The sequence below is a fragment of the Talpa europaea genome (genome assembly GCF_964194135.1).
Source record: "Talpa europaea genome assembly, chromosome: 13".
NCBI lineage: Eukaryota > Metazoa > Chordata > Mammalia > Eulipotyphla > Talpidae > Talpa > Talpa europaea.
Genome location: NC_140080.1, coordinates 26,097,981 through 26,112,743, shown reverse-complemented (window position 1 = coordinate 26,112,743; position 14,763 = coordinate 26,097,981). Strand labels below are relative to the sequence as shown.

The 14,763-nt window shown below is 41.3% G+C and overlaps 1 pseudogene across 1 annotated transcript; it reads left to right on the top strand.

Moving 5' to 3' along the window:
- Positions 1 to 11,095: 11,095 nt before the first annotated feature.
- Positions 11,096 to 11,472, top strand: LOC311182779 (large ribosomal subunit protein eL31-like; annotated as a pseudogene). The gene has a single exon. The product of its transcript is annotated as a large ribosomal subunit protein eL31-like (transcript).
- Positions 11,473 to 14,763: the final 3,291 nt, after the last annotated feature.

Genomic DNA, 14,763 nt, shown 5'->3' with positions numbered 1-14,763 from the left:
CGCTGCGCTTATTTATCCTTCCTTCCTACTCTTCCCTCCCCCCAAATCCTGGCAACCACTGATCTTTTTCTGTACCCGTAGTTTTGCCTTTCACAAAAAGCCATATAGTTGAAGACCCACAGCATTATTTTCAGCTTGGCTTCTTTCACTTAATATGCATTTAAGACTCCTCCACATCTTTTCATGGCCTGATAGTCCACATTTTAGTGTTGTTTCATTTTATATAAAGGTTTGCTATCATACTATATGCAATAATATGGAACTTACCCTTTTCAACTAACATTATGTTATCAAGATTAGTCCACATTGTTGCTGTCACTATAATTTACTGTTTCTACTGTCGTACAATATTTTCTGTTGGAATATTCCACAGATTATTCATCCAGTGTCCTGTAGATGTTTACAAGTTTTTGTTTTTGTAAAAAGTAGGGATAGGATTGTTCTTATACCTGGCGTCTGTTGTGTATGTGCAAGAGTTTCTTTTTGTGTGTATCTAGGAGTGGAAGTGTTGAGTCATAAGGTATGTAACTACTCAGTTTGGGATGATAATGACAAAACACTTCCAAGAAATTCCATCTATCTGCCAATTTGCATTTCCATGAGCGATGTATGATGCTGTGGATCCACAGTCTGTTCGTTAGCACAAATTTCTCAAATTGCTGACTGTTGAGTACATGTAAATTGTTTCCTCTGGCCTTTATTTGCATTCACTAATCAATAACTATGTTGAACAAAAATCCTTAACTTTAATATCATCTAACAGTTGTTTACCACAGTGTTTTTTTTTAATTTTTTAAAAAACATTTATTTATGCATACAAGAACTGGGGTACAGGCCATAGTTGTGGGGGGGGGGGTGTGAGAGGATTCACCAGAGACAGAGTGGGGAACAGAACAGGCAGATTGACTGAAATACACTGCTGAGGGGAGCAGCAGGCAAGGCAGGAGAGGTCTTCTGCGCCATGTGGGTTGCTCCCTGGCTGGCAGGGGATTGAAGTCAGGCTGCAGTGGCTCCGGACAGCTTCATAGGCTGTGTCTTAACCTCTTGAGCTACCAGGGAGGCCCCCACAAAGTGTTTTAAAGTTTTGTTTTTAATAGTAAAGTCATCAGGGCCTCCCCGATGGCGCAGCAGTTGAGTGCTGGGTTGCGAAGATGCCTGCAGCCTTTGAAGTGCCGGTTCGATCCCCGGCTGCTCCATGGCCACAGGAGGAGGGTCCCACATGGCGTGCAGACCTCTCCTGCCGCCCGCTGCTCCCCTCAGCAGTGTACTTTGGTCCTTCTGCCTGCTCTGCTCCCTGCTCTGTCTCTGGTGAATTCTCTCACCCTCCCACGTTTCTGACTGTACCCAGTGCTTGTTTAAATAAATAAATAAACAAACAAACAAAAAGATCTTAAAAAAAAAAAATAGTAAAGTCATCAGCTCAAATGGAGATTTGTGAGGTGTGAGGTGAGGATCCAGTTTCATTTAATATTTTCTCTTTCTCCCCAGTTATATACTAGTTATATAATATGCAATCTGTCATATATCAAACTTTAATGTGTGGGTCTGTTTTGGGGATTTCTGTTCTATTTCATTGGCCAATGCATCTACTGCTGTATCTATCCCACGACATCTTATTAACATAGCTTCATAATAAGTAATGATACTGACAGAACAAACCTTCCTCCCTGAGGTCTGCTGCACCATGTGGGAATCTCCCTGGCCAGCCAGGAATCAAACCCATGCTGCAGAGGCTGCGGACAGCTTCACAATGCTGTGCTCAACCCACTGTGTCACCGGGGAGGCCCAATTTGTTTTATATTTTTAACAAAGCTTTAATCTTCCTTTGAAGAGGTCTTGAATATCTTCCTAGATACTTCAAAATTCAGAATAATATAATATTCTCTTATATTATTATAAATCGTTTCTTCTAGTTAAAAATGCTTTCTATCTGTTCAGTGTTAGCATATAAGACTAATGGGGCCTCCCCAGTGGCGCAGCGGTTGAGCACTGGGTTGCAAAGCTGCCCGCAGCCTCTGCAGCACTGGTTCGATCCCCGGCTGCTCCCCGGCCACCAGAGAAGGGTCCCACATGGCGCGCAGACCTCTCCTGCCACCCGCTGCTCCCCTCAGCAGTGTCCTTTGGTCCTTCTGCCTGCTCTGCTCCCCGCTCTGGCTCTGGTGAATTCTCTCACCCTCCCGCGCTTCTGACTGTACCCAGTGCTTGTATAAATAAAAATAAATAAATCTTTAAAAAAAAAAAAAAAAAGAATGCAATGGATGTTTGTCTTACACAATTTTGTTATTCTGTGAATTATTTTTTTTTAAAGATTTATTTATTTATTTATACAAGCACTGGGCACAGTCAGAAGCGCGGGAGGGTGAGAGAATCCACCAGAGCCAGAGCGGGGAGCAGAACAGGCAGAAGGACCGAAGTACACTGCTGAGGGTAGCAGCAGGCGGCAGGAGAGGTGTGCGCGCCATGTGGGACCCTTCTCCGGTGGCCGGGGAGCAGCCGGGGATCGAACCGGCTCTGCAGAGGCCGCGGGCAGCTTGGCAACCCAGCGCTCAACCGCTGCGCCACCAGGGAGGCCCTATTCTGTGAATTATTTTATATTTTCCATGTAAACAATCATATCAAATGCAATATTGACTAATTTTTTCCTCCTTGTTAATCCTTGTGTTTCTACATTAATGAGGACCTCTAGCATATGGTTTAATAGAAAAGATGAAAGGAGAATAATTCTCTCATTTCTGTTTTTAAAGGAATGCTTTTAATATTTTCCTTCTTAGAATGATATCTGCTTTAGGTAATCTATAATCTTAATCAAGTTAAGAAATATGAGAAAGTATATCCAACATAAATATATTGATAAATACATAGGGTCCTCCTTGGTGGCGCAATGGGTTAATATGCCGCACTATGAAGCTATCCACAGCCGCTGCCCAGACAGCGAGGTGACCCACATGGCGTAGCAGACCTCTCCTGTCTCAACCGCTGCTCCCTTCAGCAGTGTATTTCAGTAGATCTGCCTGTTCTGCTCCTCACTCTGTCTCTGGTGAATCCTCTCACACACACACCCTCCCCCGCATTTCTGGCCTGCACCTCAGCTCTTATATGCATAAATAAATAAATCTTTAAAAAATAAATATATTGATAAGCACATAAATAATTGGTGTCCTCAAAAGATATGAACCCCTTCCCCGTCAAAGGACCCTCTTAAATACTTAAAGACATACATTAAAAAAACTTTTTCTTGGCCTCCCCGGTGGCGCAGTGGGTAGAGCGCAGCACTTTGAAGCTGTCCACAGCCTCTGCAGTGAGGGTTCAATTCCCGGCCATCCAGGAAGATTCCCACATGCTGCGTTAGACCTCTCCTGCTTTGCCCGCTGCTCCCCACAGCAGTGTATTTTGGTCGTCTGCCTGTTCTGCTCCCTGCTCTGTCTCTGGTGAATCCTCTCACCCTCCTGAGCCTCTGGCTTGTACCCCAGTTCTTGTATAAAAATTAATAAATCTTTAAAAAACACAACAAAACAAAACTTTTTCTTTAAATAAAAGATGACTATACTATGAACTTACTAACATGAAATATAGCTTTTAAAAAGTTACTAAGCATCAAAGATAAAGAAATAAAACTTTGGTTTTCCAGGCAAAATTTAAGGCACAAGATTTCTCCATAACTATAATTTGAAGTCAATAAAATAAAGTCAGATAATTCAAAATCTTAAGGAAAGAAAGTCTGACTCAAGAATTTTATGCCCAATAAATTGCTTTTCAAGTATAAAAGCAGTAGAAGTCCAATTCTGAATATGGAAGAATTCAGAAAATACAATACTTGGGAATTCCTCTTGAACAAGCTATTTGAGAATGTTCTTTCAGTCAACTGAGAGATAATGGAGGAACTATGACAAAAGGACAAAGTATGAAATGTTGGATTCATATAATTGTGAGAATAGACTAAAAGTTAGGTTTGTGGTTAAAAAAGAAAGTGTAGCTGTCATAATCTGATATTAAAGGAATGTTACTTCTAACAAAAGATAAAAAGTCTTAAGTAGTATGTTTAAGAAAATTCATTGGTTACTGGGATTTCTAAGGATCCTTCCAGTCATTCCAATATGCAGCAAAACTGAGGAACCAGGGTGGGAGGACATAAAGAAAATTTAGGAACCACTTCACTCTAAGAATAATGATAGTTACTTTCTTGTTTAAGCCTCAAGGGTTCAAGATAAATACATAAAACACTATTGATGTCTACCAGTTCCAAGAGTGTTGAACTAGGAATTATCAGTGTGTAACAACTGATAGTAAACTCTTGTATGAGAAAACTAAGTACTTTTTTCCCCCTTCTTGGTGTGACACATTGTTTTAACTTACACTTTTGGCAAGAACAGGTTGTTCTTGACTATGAATATGGCCCATTGTTACAGAAGTCACTAATAAGGGAAACATTTAATAAAGCCAGTCAGTTATGTACCCAGAGCATCCAGATCCATTATGGAGGCTGACAAAAGAACAGTAAGCACAGGACAAACCCCACAAATAAATAAATCAGAAAACACACAAAAGCATAAGATATAACTACCTCCAGTTCTGGTGTCCAGCAAATTGAAGACTGTTTGGGGTCTCCCTTTTAAGAGAAGATCTAGAAAGTAACATAATCTTGTTCTTTCTTTCCTATCCCCATAATTTTCTTAGCTGATTCTGGAATTGCCATCCCTTCTGTTTACTTGTTTGGTTTTGCTGCACATAAGTCACAAAATCCAATCCAAATATTTGTATCAACCTATTAGGCTGGCTGCAATCCCGAGTCTTTGGCACCCAATATCTTCCCTCCTTTTTCCCTTTTTCCTCTGTATATGAAAGCTCCTGCTATCCCTTAATCTTGAGACCCCCAGTAATTCTGAGTCCCCAGCATTAGCCAAAGAAAATACACACTCACAAGTTTATTTGCTTGCTCGTCTGGGAGGAAAAGTACAAAGAGGTTCTTTTTTGGGCCTCCCCGGTGGTGCAGCGGTTGAGCGCTGGGTTGCGAAGCTGCCCGCGGCCTCTGCGGCGCTGGTTCGATCCCCGGCTGCTCCCCGGCCACCAGAGGAGGGTCCCACATGGCGCGCAGACCTCTCCTGCCGCCCGCTGCTCCCCTCAGCAGTGTACTTCGGTCCTTCTGCCTGCTCTGCTCCCCGCTCTGGCTCTGGTGAATTCTCTCACCCTCCCGCGCTTCTGACTGTACCCAGTGCATGTATAAACAACAAACAAACAAATAAATAAAACATGCCTCTATTTAAAAAACAAACAAACAACAACAAAAAAAAACCAAAGAGGTTCTTTTTTGCAGTAAAACCACTTCTCTTCAGAATGATCTGGGAATCTTCAGATTTTTGAGGGCTAGTAGATCCTATTGCTATGACGTAACCCCTCAAGGTTTGGAATAGATTCCTCAGCAGCAGCTGGGATAAAAAAATCTTAAAAAAAAAATGGGATGTGGGCAATATGCGGCTACCCCATTTACTACTAGATTAGCTGACTCCTTGGTTTTCTGTTCCTTTTATGGCATTCAATACCCAGTGCATTTCTGATTTTTGAATTTTTTTTATCTTTTTTTTTTTTTTAAGATTTTATTTATTTATTTATGCAAGTACTGGGTACAATCAGAAGCACGGGATGGTGAGAGAATTCACCAGAGCCAGAGCGGGGAGCAGAGCAGGCAGAAGGACCGAAGTACACTGCTGAGGGGAGCAGCGGGCGGCAGGAGAGGTCTGCACACCATACGGGACCCTCCTCTGGTGGCCGGGGAGCAGCCGGGGATCGAACCAGTGCTGCAGAGGCTGCGGGCAGCTTTGCAACCCAGTGCTCAAGTGCTGCGCCACCAGGAAGGCCCTATCTTTTTTTTTTTTTTTTTAAAGATTCATTTATTTATACAAGCACTGGGTACAGTCAGAAGCGCAGGAGGGTGAGAGAATTCACCAGAGCCAGAGCGGGGAACAGAACAGGCAGACTGATGAAATACACTGCTGAGGGGAGCAGTGGGTGCTGCAGGGGAGGTCTGTCGCGCCATGTGGGACCCTCGCTGGCGGCTGGGGATCGAACTGGTCCTGCAGAGGCTGCAGGCAGCTTCGCAGCCTAGTACTCAAAGGCTGCGCCACCAAGGGAGGCCCACACTTCTGATTTTTGAAAATGTTCTCTGTGTATTTGATAAATATGTGTTTTCAGCAGTAGTGGCTACAGTGTTCCCTATATGAGCATTATGTCAAGCTTGTTAATTATATTATTAAAATGATCTTTTCTGATTTTTAAAAAATCTGCTTATTCTGTCAATATTTAAAGAAGTAGATTAATGTTAACCACTATGATGATGATTTTGTCTGATTCTACTTATCGTTACTTAAATACCTTTTAAATGTTGGGTCTATGTTAAGTTCATACAAATGTGGAATTTTGTATTGTCTGGTAAATTGGTCTTGAACCTTTTATTATAAAGTGTTTATCAGAAGTACTTTTTGTTTTAAAGTCTGATATTATTAAAGCTACATCAGCTTTCTTTTGGTTATTATTTGTATGGGCTGAACTTTTTCTATTACTTTGTTTTCAATTTCAAGTTCTCTACTCAAAACAATGAGAGCTTATTGCATTCCAATTTGACAGGTATTTCAGTCAGTACACTGAATTTATCATTACATTTTTTTCTGACTTCCATTGTTGTTGTTAGGACCTAAGGGAGAGACTCCTTTAAAGGTATATACTGCAGATGAGAGTCTGGGCAGCAAGAAACCCAGCTTAGAAAGTTCAGAATAATTGTTCTCTAGATCAAAGTCCACTTTCTTCAGGACTGAGATTATGACTCTCTTGGGCTAACCCAGAAATAAAAAGTCAACTGATAAGGAATTTTAAATTTTTATTGATATCAGAACTTCTCCATTTTTACTGAGAATCTTAGTTTTAGAAATGGCTGTTATGAGATCAGGATTGGTCACCTAATTTGTGAGACACTGTGCAAAGTGAAAATGCACTTGTTAAAAAGCTTAATATGAATATCAAGACAGCTATACTAAATATTAAACAAAATTCAAGATCCTACTGAGCATGGGACCCTGTTAGACTGCAAGGTTTGCACACCCATGAAACTGGCCTTGTGTGAAACAGACTCTGCTGATTTGATCTATTACTTCTTTGCACAAACAAAGCCATTTGTACCATTAAGACTTCAGGGCCTCCCTGGTGGTGCAAGGGTTAAAGCACCGCACTATGAAGCAATCCACAGCCTGGGCATCATGAGTTCGATGCATGAGTTTGATGCATGAGTTCAATGCTGGCCCAGCCAGGGAGCAACCCACATGGTGAGGCAGACGTCTCCTGTATCATCGCTGCTCCCCTCAGCAGTGTATTTCAGTCAGTCTGCCTGTTCTCTTCCCACTCTGTCTCTGGTGAATCCTCTCACCCCCCACATCTCTGGCCTATACCCCAGCTCTTGCATGCATGAATAAATAAATCTTTAAAAAAAAAAAGAAATCAGCAAAATTCAAAGAAGAAAGCAGGTAATAAGGAAGTCATAAAATTTAGAAAGAAATTTATAATCTTCTTGCAAAGATAGACTTTTTCTACAAAGAATACATAAATGAATTCTTAGAATTTTAAGTTATTGGTTTCAGATGATAACTTGCCACGATTACAAACAAGAAGCATCGAAAAGGTGAAGATACTCTTTTGTGCTCATTAACCACAACTATTACCACTTAGAAGGAGACAGTATTGAAACAAGAGGAAAAAAAAACAAAGAGTTACATTCTATTTTCTGAACACTTTCCCATGGCTATGACCCATCCTTTATTTTATTTTTTTACATTGTTGTTCATTTTTAAATGATATTTGCCTCCCCCCACCCCCTCAGGTGTAGTCCCCATAGAGTTTCCTTCACCAATGCACCCGTGCACCTCAGTCCCCTGTGCTCCTCCCTCCCTCCCTCTGCTCCCTCTCCCTCCTCCTTCCCTGCAGGATGTCTCTGATTTATAATTGTCTGTTTTTGCTTAGTTGTGTTTTGTACTATTATTATTTTTTCACACTGATGTCTTATTTGATTCCCCTATTATAAGTGAAACAACCCGATATTTTTCTTTTTCCTTCTGGCTTATTTCACTGCACATAATTATGACCCATCCTTTAGATCTTTTTTCTAACTATATATTTTATTTATTTATGCATACAAGAACTGGGGTGTAGGCCAGAGGTGCAGGGGGCATGAGAGGATTCACCAGAGACAGAGTGGGGAACAGAACAGGCAGATCTACTGAAATACACTGCTGAGGGGAGCAGTGGGCAAGACAGGTGAGGTCTGCTGCACTCTGTGGGTCAGCAACCTGGCCAGGGATCAAACTTGAGCTGTAGTGGCTGCCGATAGCTTCACAGTGCTGGGACTTAACCCCTTGTGCCACCAGGGAGGCCCCTATCCTTCAGATTTTATGTGGGAATAATATTAAAAAATACATACCAATGAGTAAATAATAGTTGTGTGATATACACATTGAAGGATATCAAGCTAAATTAAAATTCAGATACCCAGCGAGATATCGCACTTTCATTGGACTATATAAATGATAAGCAGTACTGTTATTCACCCATTCAACAAGTGTTAGAGTGCTAACATATGTCAAGTAGAGGTAGTAAAAAAATAAAATTACATAAATATATATGCTTATATATTTTGAGGAAATGCTTGAAAAGGATTGAGACTTGAATATGTTTATGGATCTGAAGAGAGTGAGGATAAAGAAGAGATAAATGATGGATGTCTGGGAGCAACTAAGAGGGTTGGTGCATCAAGGGACAAAGACAAAATGGTTGGGGGCCTCCCTGGTGGCCCAAGCTGTGAAGCTAGCCACAGCCTCTGCAGCACGAATTGGATCCTGGCAGGGCCAGGGAGCGACCCACGTGGTGATGCAGACCTCTCCTGTCTCACCCACTGCTCCCCTCAACAGCGCATTTCAGTCAGTCTGCGTGTTGTTTCTCTGTCTCTGATAAATTCTTTCACCACCTCCCACCCCGCACACCTCTGGCCTGTACCCCAGTTCTTGTGTGCATAAATAAATACATCTTAAAAAAATAGAAAACGGTTGGTATTACAAAGAAAAAAGACAGTTGTGTGAAACAGTGGTCAGTAGTAGTCAAATACATTTTGCAAAAGGCTTCCCTTATGATTACCCTTCCCTACTATTACCCCTCTTCTCTCTTGCTTGATTTAACTCCCCACTTAATTTGCAGCAGAGCTTGACCAGAGAAAAGCTGGTTGGAACAAATAAAACTTAACAGATCTTTCACAAGTCGTAGTCCAGAACACACAAGCATAGAGGAGCACTCACTGACCTTAAATTGTCTCTCAACTGCCCAGAATAAAAACAGAAATCTGAGAGCAGAACCACAACACTCAGCTTACAGTCTAGGGAAGAGCATTTCAAAGTGAAGAGTACATAACCTCAGGAGAGGCTCCCCCTTCCCACCACCAACCCAAAGTTCATTCCAAGGCAAGGGATCCATCAACAAGGAAATTCTGATGGCAAACCATGTATGGTGGATCATATGTGGACACAAATATGGACAATCAGATGTCAACTTGCACTTTTCTGTATCTTTGTTCTCCAACTATAAATATTGCATAAGCCACTATTATCAGAGGTAGGGAAGGGTGGGGGGAATGCTACGTTTATTTTTTTATTGACTGCTAGAACTGGGGTGTAGGACAAAGGTGCGGGAGTGACAGGATTCACCAGAGACAGAGTGGGGAGCAGAACAGGTGGACTGACTGAAATACACTGCTGAGGGGAGCAGCAGGAGACAGGAGAGGTCCGCTGAGCCATATGTGGGCTAGCTGCCTGGGCTGATGTAACTCAGTCCATAGTAGTGACAGGGTTGAGACTTAACCCCTAGGTTACCAAGAAAGCCCCAGAATGCTACATTTTGAGACTTGCCTCTCTTTTTCTTGCTGGTGGACCTTGTAATAAATGCTTTCTTTTCTCAAAAAGTCAGTGGCATTGTTACTGGCTTTCTGTGAGCATGGAGCAAAAGGCTGATGTTTGGCAACAAATTCATTTTCAGAGATCAGAGAAAATGACTTAAAAATGAATTTAGAGTGGGGGCCTCCCCAGTGGCACAATTAAGCACCAGCACTGTGAAGCTATCTGCAACTATTGCAGCACGAGTTTGATCCCCAGCCAAAGAGGTGACAAACATGGTGCAGCCGACATCTCCTGTCGCGCCGGCTGCTCCCTTCAGCAGTGTATTTCAGTGAATCCGACTGCTTCCCACTCTGTCTCTGGTGAATCCTCATCCCCTGCACCTCTGGCTCATACCCTATTTCTTGTATGTGTAAATAAATCTTTAAAAAAAATGAATTCAAAGTAACAAGGCATTGTAAATTTCTGATTTTCATAAAGTGATTATTAGCAACCTCAAATCTGACATGGCATCCAATGAAGTCTAAACAAATGGTGGTGAGGGTCCTCCCTGTTGAGCGCAGCGCTGTGAAGCTGTCCGCAGCCTCTGCAGTGCCGGTTAGATTCCCTCCGGCCTCTGAGCAACCCACATGGTGAGCAGACCTCTCCTGTCTCACCTGCTGCTCCCCTCAGCAGTGTATGTCATCAGTCTGCCTGTTGTGTTCCCCGTTGTGTCTCTGGTGAATCCTCTTACCCTCCCGCACATCTGGCCTGTACCCTGGTTCTTGTATAAATAAAATAAACCTTAAAAAAAAAAGGTGGTGATATTAGTAGAGAAGAGAAAGTACAAAAGGTAAGAACATATAATTTGTGGGCCTCCCCTGGTGGCGCCGGCGGTTGAGCACAGCGCTGTGAAGATGTCCTCAGCCTCTACAGCACCAGTTCGATCCTGGCCGGCTGGCAAGAATCCCACATGGCTCTGCAAACCTCTCCTATCTCTCCTTTGCTCCCCTCAGCAGTGTATTTCAGCAGATCTGCCTGTTCTGCTCCCTGCTGTGTCTCTGGTAAATCCTCTCACTCTCCCACGCCTCTGGCCTATACCCCAGCTATTGTATAAATAAAAAATAAAAATATTTTTAAAAAGAATATATAATTTGCGAGGTTAAGTACAGAAGGAAAAAGTTTTCATATTTGGGCCCAGCAGGATGGCTCCCTCAAAGAAATGAGAAGAAAAAAGGGCCATTCTGCCATCAAAGAGATAGTTTCCAGAGAATACACCATCAACATTCACAAGTACATCCATGGAGTTAACTTCAAGAAGCGTTCTCCTAGAGCACTAAAGGAGAGGCAGAAATTTGCAATGAAGGAAATGGGCACTGCAGATGTGTGCATTGACACCAGACTCAAAGCTGTCTGGGCCAAAGGAATAAGGAATGTTCCCTATTATATCTGTGTACAGTTGTCCAGGAAATGTAATGAGGATGAAGATTTGCCAAACAAGCTGTATACTTTGGTTACCTATGAGCCTGTCACAACTGTCAAAAATCTAAAAATAGTCAATGTGGATGAGAACTAACCACTGATTATCAAATAAAGTTACAAAACTGCAAAGCCAACAACAACAACAAAAAAAACCCAGAAGAAAAACAAGCTGATTTAGAATAATAACAAAATGAGATACTTTTTAATGAATTATCAATATAATGGCAGCATACAAACCATAATTTTATAATCTTGAGAAAAGTCATAAAACATGAAGGCAATTCAAGATGGAAAAATTATCCAATATGCATTAGAAATTTATTTATGGGCCTCCCTGGTGGCACAAGGGGTTAATAAGACGCAACCTATGAAGCTGTCTGCAGCCTCTGCAGCACGGGTTTGATCCCCGGCCAGCCAGGTTGCTCCCTATATGGTGCAGCAGACCTCTCCTGTCTCGCCCACTGCTCCCCTCAGCAGTGTATTTCAGTCAATCTGCCTGTTCTGTTCCCCACTCTGTCTCTGGTGAATCCTCTCACCTCCCACACCTCTGGCCTGTACCCCAGTTCTTGTATGCATAAATAAATAAATCTTTAAAAAAAAGATTTATTTATTGTCAATAAACACGGATTTGTAGTCCATGTTCCCTATAAAAAAAAAAGAACTACATTATGGCATGTTTTGTCATTTTCTGATGTAGCAAAGCATATGAAATCATTGCTATAGGCAAATTTTTCCAGAACTTACTTTAGGACAGATTTACCATAAGCTCTTTGATATTTAAGGGGAATTGGACAATATAATAGTCAATATATTTTCCATAATTTTATTAAAACCGCAGAATTTCAGGGCTTCCCTGGTGGCGCAAAGGGTTGAGATGCAGCACTATGAAGCTATCCCCAGCTACTGTAGCACGAGTTCGATCCCCGGCCAGGGAGGTAACCCACAGGTGACCTCTCCTGTTTGGCCCGCTGCTCCCCTCAGCAGTGTATTTCTTTCTTCTTTTTTTTTTTTAAAGATTTATTTATTTATACAAGCACTGGGTACAGTCAGAAGCGCGGGAGGATGAGAGAATTCACCAGAGCCAGAGCGGGGAGCAGAGCAGGCAGAAGGACCGAAGTACACTGCTGAAGGGAGCAGCGGGTGGCAGGAGAGGTCTGCACGCCATGTGGGACCCTCCACCGGTGGCTGGGGAGCAGCCGGGGATCGAACCGGTGCTGCAGAGGCTGCGGGCAGCTTCGCAACCCAGTGCTCAACCGCTGCACCACAGGGGAGGCCCACAGCAGTGTATTTCAGTACATCAGCCTGTTCTGTTCCCCACTCTGTCTCTAGTGAATCCTCTCACCCCCCCATCTCTGGCCTGCACCCCAGCTCTTGTATGCATGAATAAATAAATCTTAAAAAAAAAATAACCAGGGAATTGCATTTAAACCTTTATAAACAGAAGACATAACATCAGATCATAGGAAAACAAGAAATTAAGCCACTTATTTTGTGATGATCTGACAATACAGAGATATTACTCCAAGAGGATCTTGCCTAAGTTCTGAATAATATCTGCCAAGAGCTCATAACAGGAAGCTAAGTATTATGCTGGTTGAACCTCAATAAGTAAGTGCACTTTTTTGATAGCTTTTTACAAGGTCCTAAAATAAATGGTCAGTAGAAATTAGATGTATAACTTGTGAGGTAACCAGGGAAAAATAAACAAAGTAATGTTAGGAGTACAGAAACCCAATATTGCTATATTTATGAATTAATAGAATGGAAAAGCAGTTTATATTCAGAGCCAAGACAGGGCATAATAATCTATAACATAAATTTTGAAATTCAGAAAACTGTTGCATAAAACACAAAGAAAAATTTGAAATTTGTGACTGAGCCTTTAAAAAAGGAATTGCCAGGTGCCCCCAAAAATAAAGTTCCAGAGTGAGAAGTACATTAGCTGACATGAAAGCAGATAAACTGCTTAAAAATGTTGACCCTAATAGCTAGAGACTGGTTTAGTAAATATAGGAGAACATAACATAAAGCTTTGGCCCTTTCAAGGCAGAGATATGGAACGGATATTTGCTATGAAAATTAATGACTTGTGAAAGGGTTTCCCCTTTGTAAGGGTAACAGAAAACCTCTGTCACCTTAGAGAAGATTATAGGAAGTTTGTTTTGAGATCCTGTTTAGGATAATGATTCCTGCCTCCTTCTCTAAGAAAATAAAACTTTAGCTACGTTTCTGAGATGTGGAATCTGAATTTATTCTATCCCTATGGTGAGGGAAATTTCAGCTGACACATTAATATTATAACATGTGCTGGACCCCAGTAAAGCATATTTAGGTTGTCTGGTAAAATAAACCCAAAATTGCTCCAGAGTGATGCTTCTTCAATAATGATCACATGAGTTTTGCACTCAATGGTCACATGAATTTTGGATTTCACAATAAAAAAATGATAAAACATGAAATTACATAAAAGTCCACAAAAAGAAGAACAAACAGGAGCAATGTTAACTTATAGAAAAATATTTTTTTCAAAACAATTACTTCAAATTATGAAAAAGATTAAGGAATAATAATTTTTGAAGAACTGATGATGGTAAAAAAATTTATAGTAGGGCCTCACCGGTGGCGCAGCGGTTGAGCGCTGGGTTGCGAAGCTGCCCGCAGCCTCTGCAGTGCAGGTTCAATCCCCGGCCGCCAAGCGAGGGTCCCACATGGTGCACAGACCTCTCCTGCTGCCCGCTGCTCCCCTCAGCAGTGTACTTCGTCACTCTGCCTGTTCTGCTCTCCGCTCTGGCTCTGGTGAAGTCTCTCACCCTCCTGCGCTTCTGACTATACCCAGTGCTTGTATAAATAAATAATCTTTTTTAAAAAAATGTATGGTAAAAAATTTAAAAAACAGGAACCAAAATTAGAGGATAATATATATAAAAGAGAATGGGTAACTTTGATTTTTAAATTTATACATAATTTGTAGAAATGAAAAACAATCATTTAAATTGAAAATTCAATGAAATTATTGTTATTGCTAATAAAATACAGATTATAGACAGCTGAAGAAAAAAATGGCAACATGGATGATGGAGCAGAAAATATTATTCAGAATGTAATGATAAAAGGATGGAAAATAAGACTGAGCGGTTAAGAAATAAGAAAGACAGACTGCAAGGCCCAATATAATCTGAGGTTTTTAGAGAGAAACCAGGAGAACTATATATGAGTACACAATGGTCAAGAATTTTCAGAAAAAAAAAAAAAATTCCAGAAATGATTAAAGGAATACATTTCTAAGTCAGAAGAGACTGAAAAGAGACTAGAAAAAAAAAATAAAAACAAACTCAATCCAGACACATCATGGTGACATTACAAAATATGTAAATTAAAAGGAAAC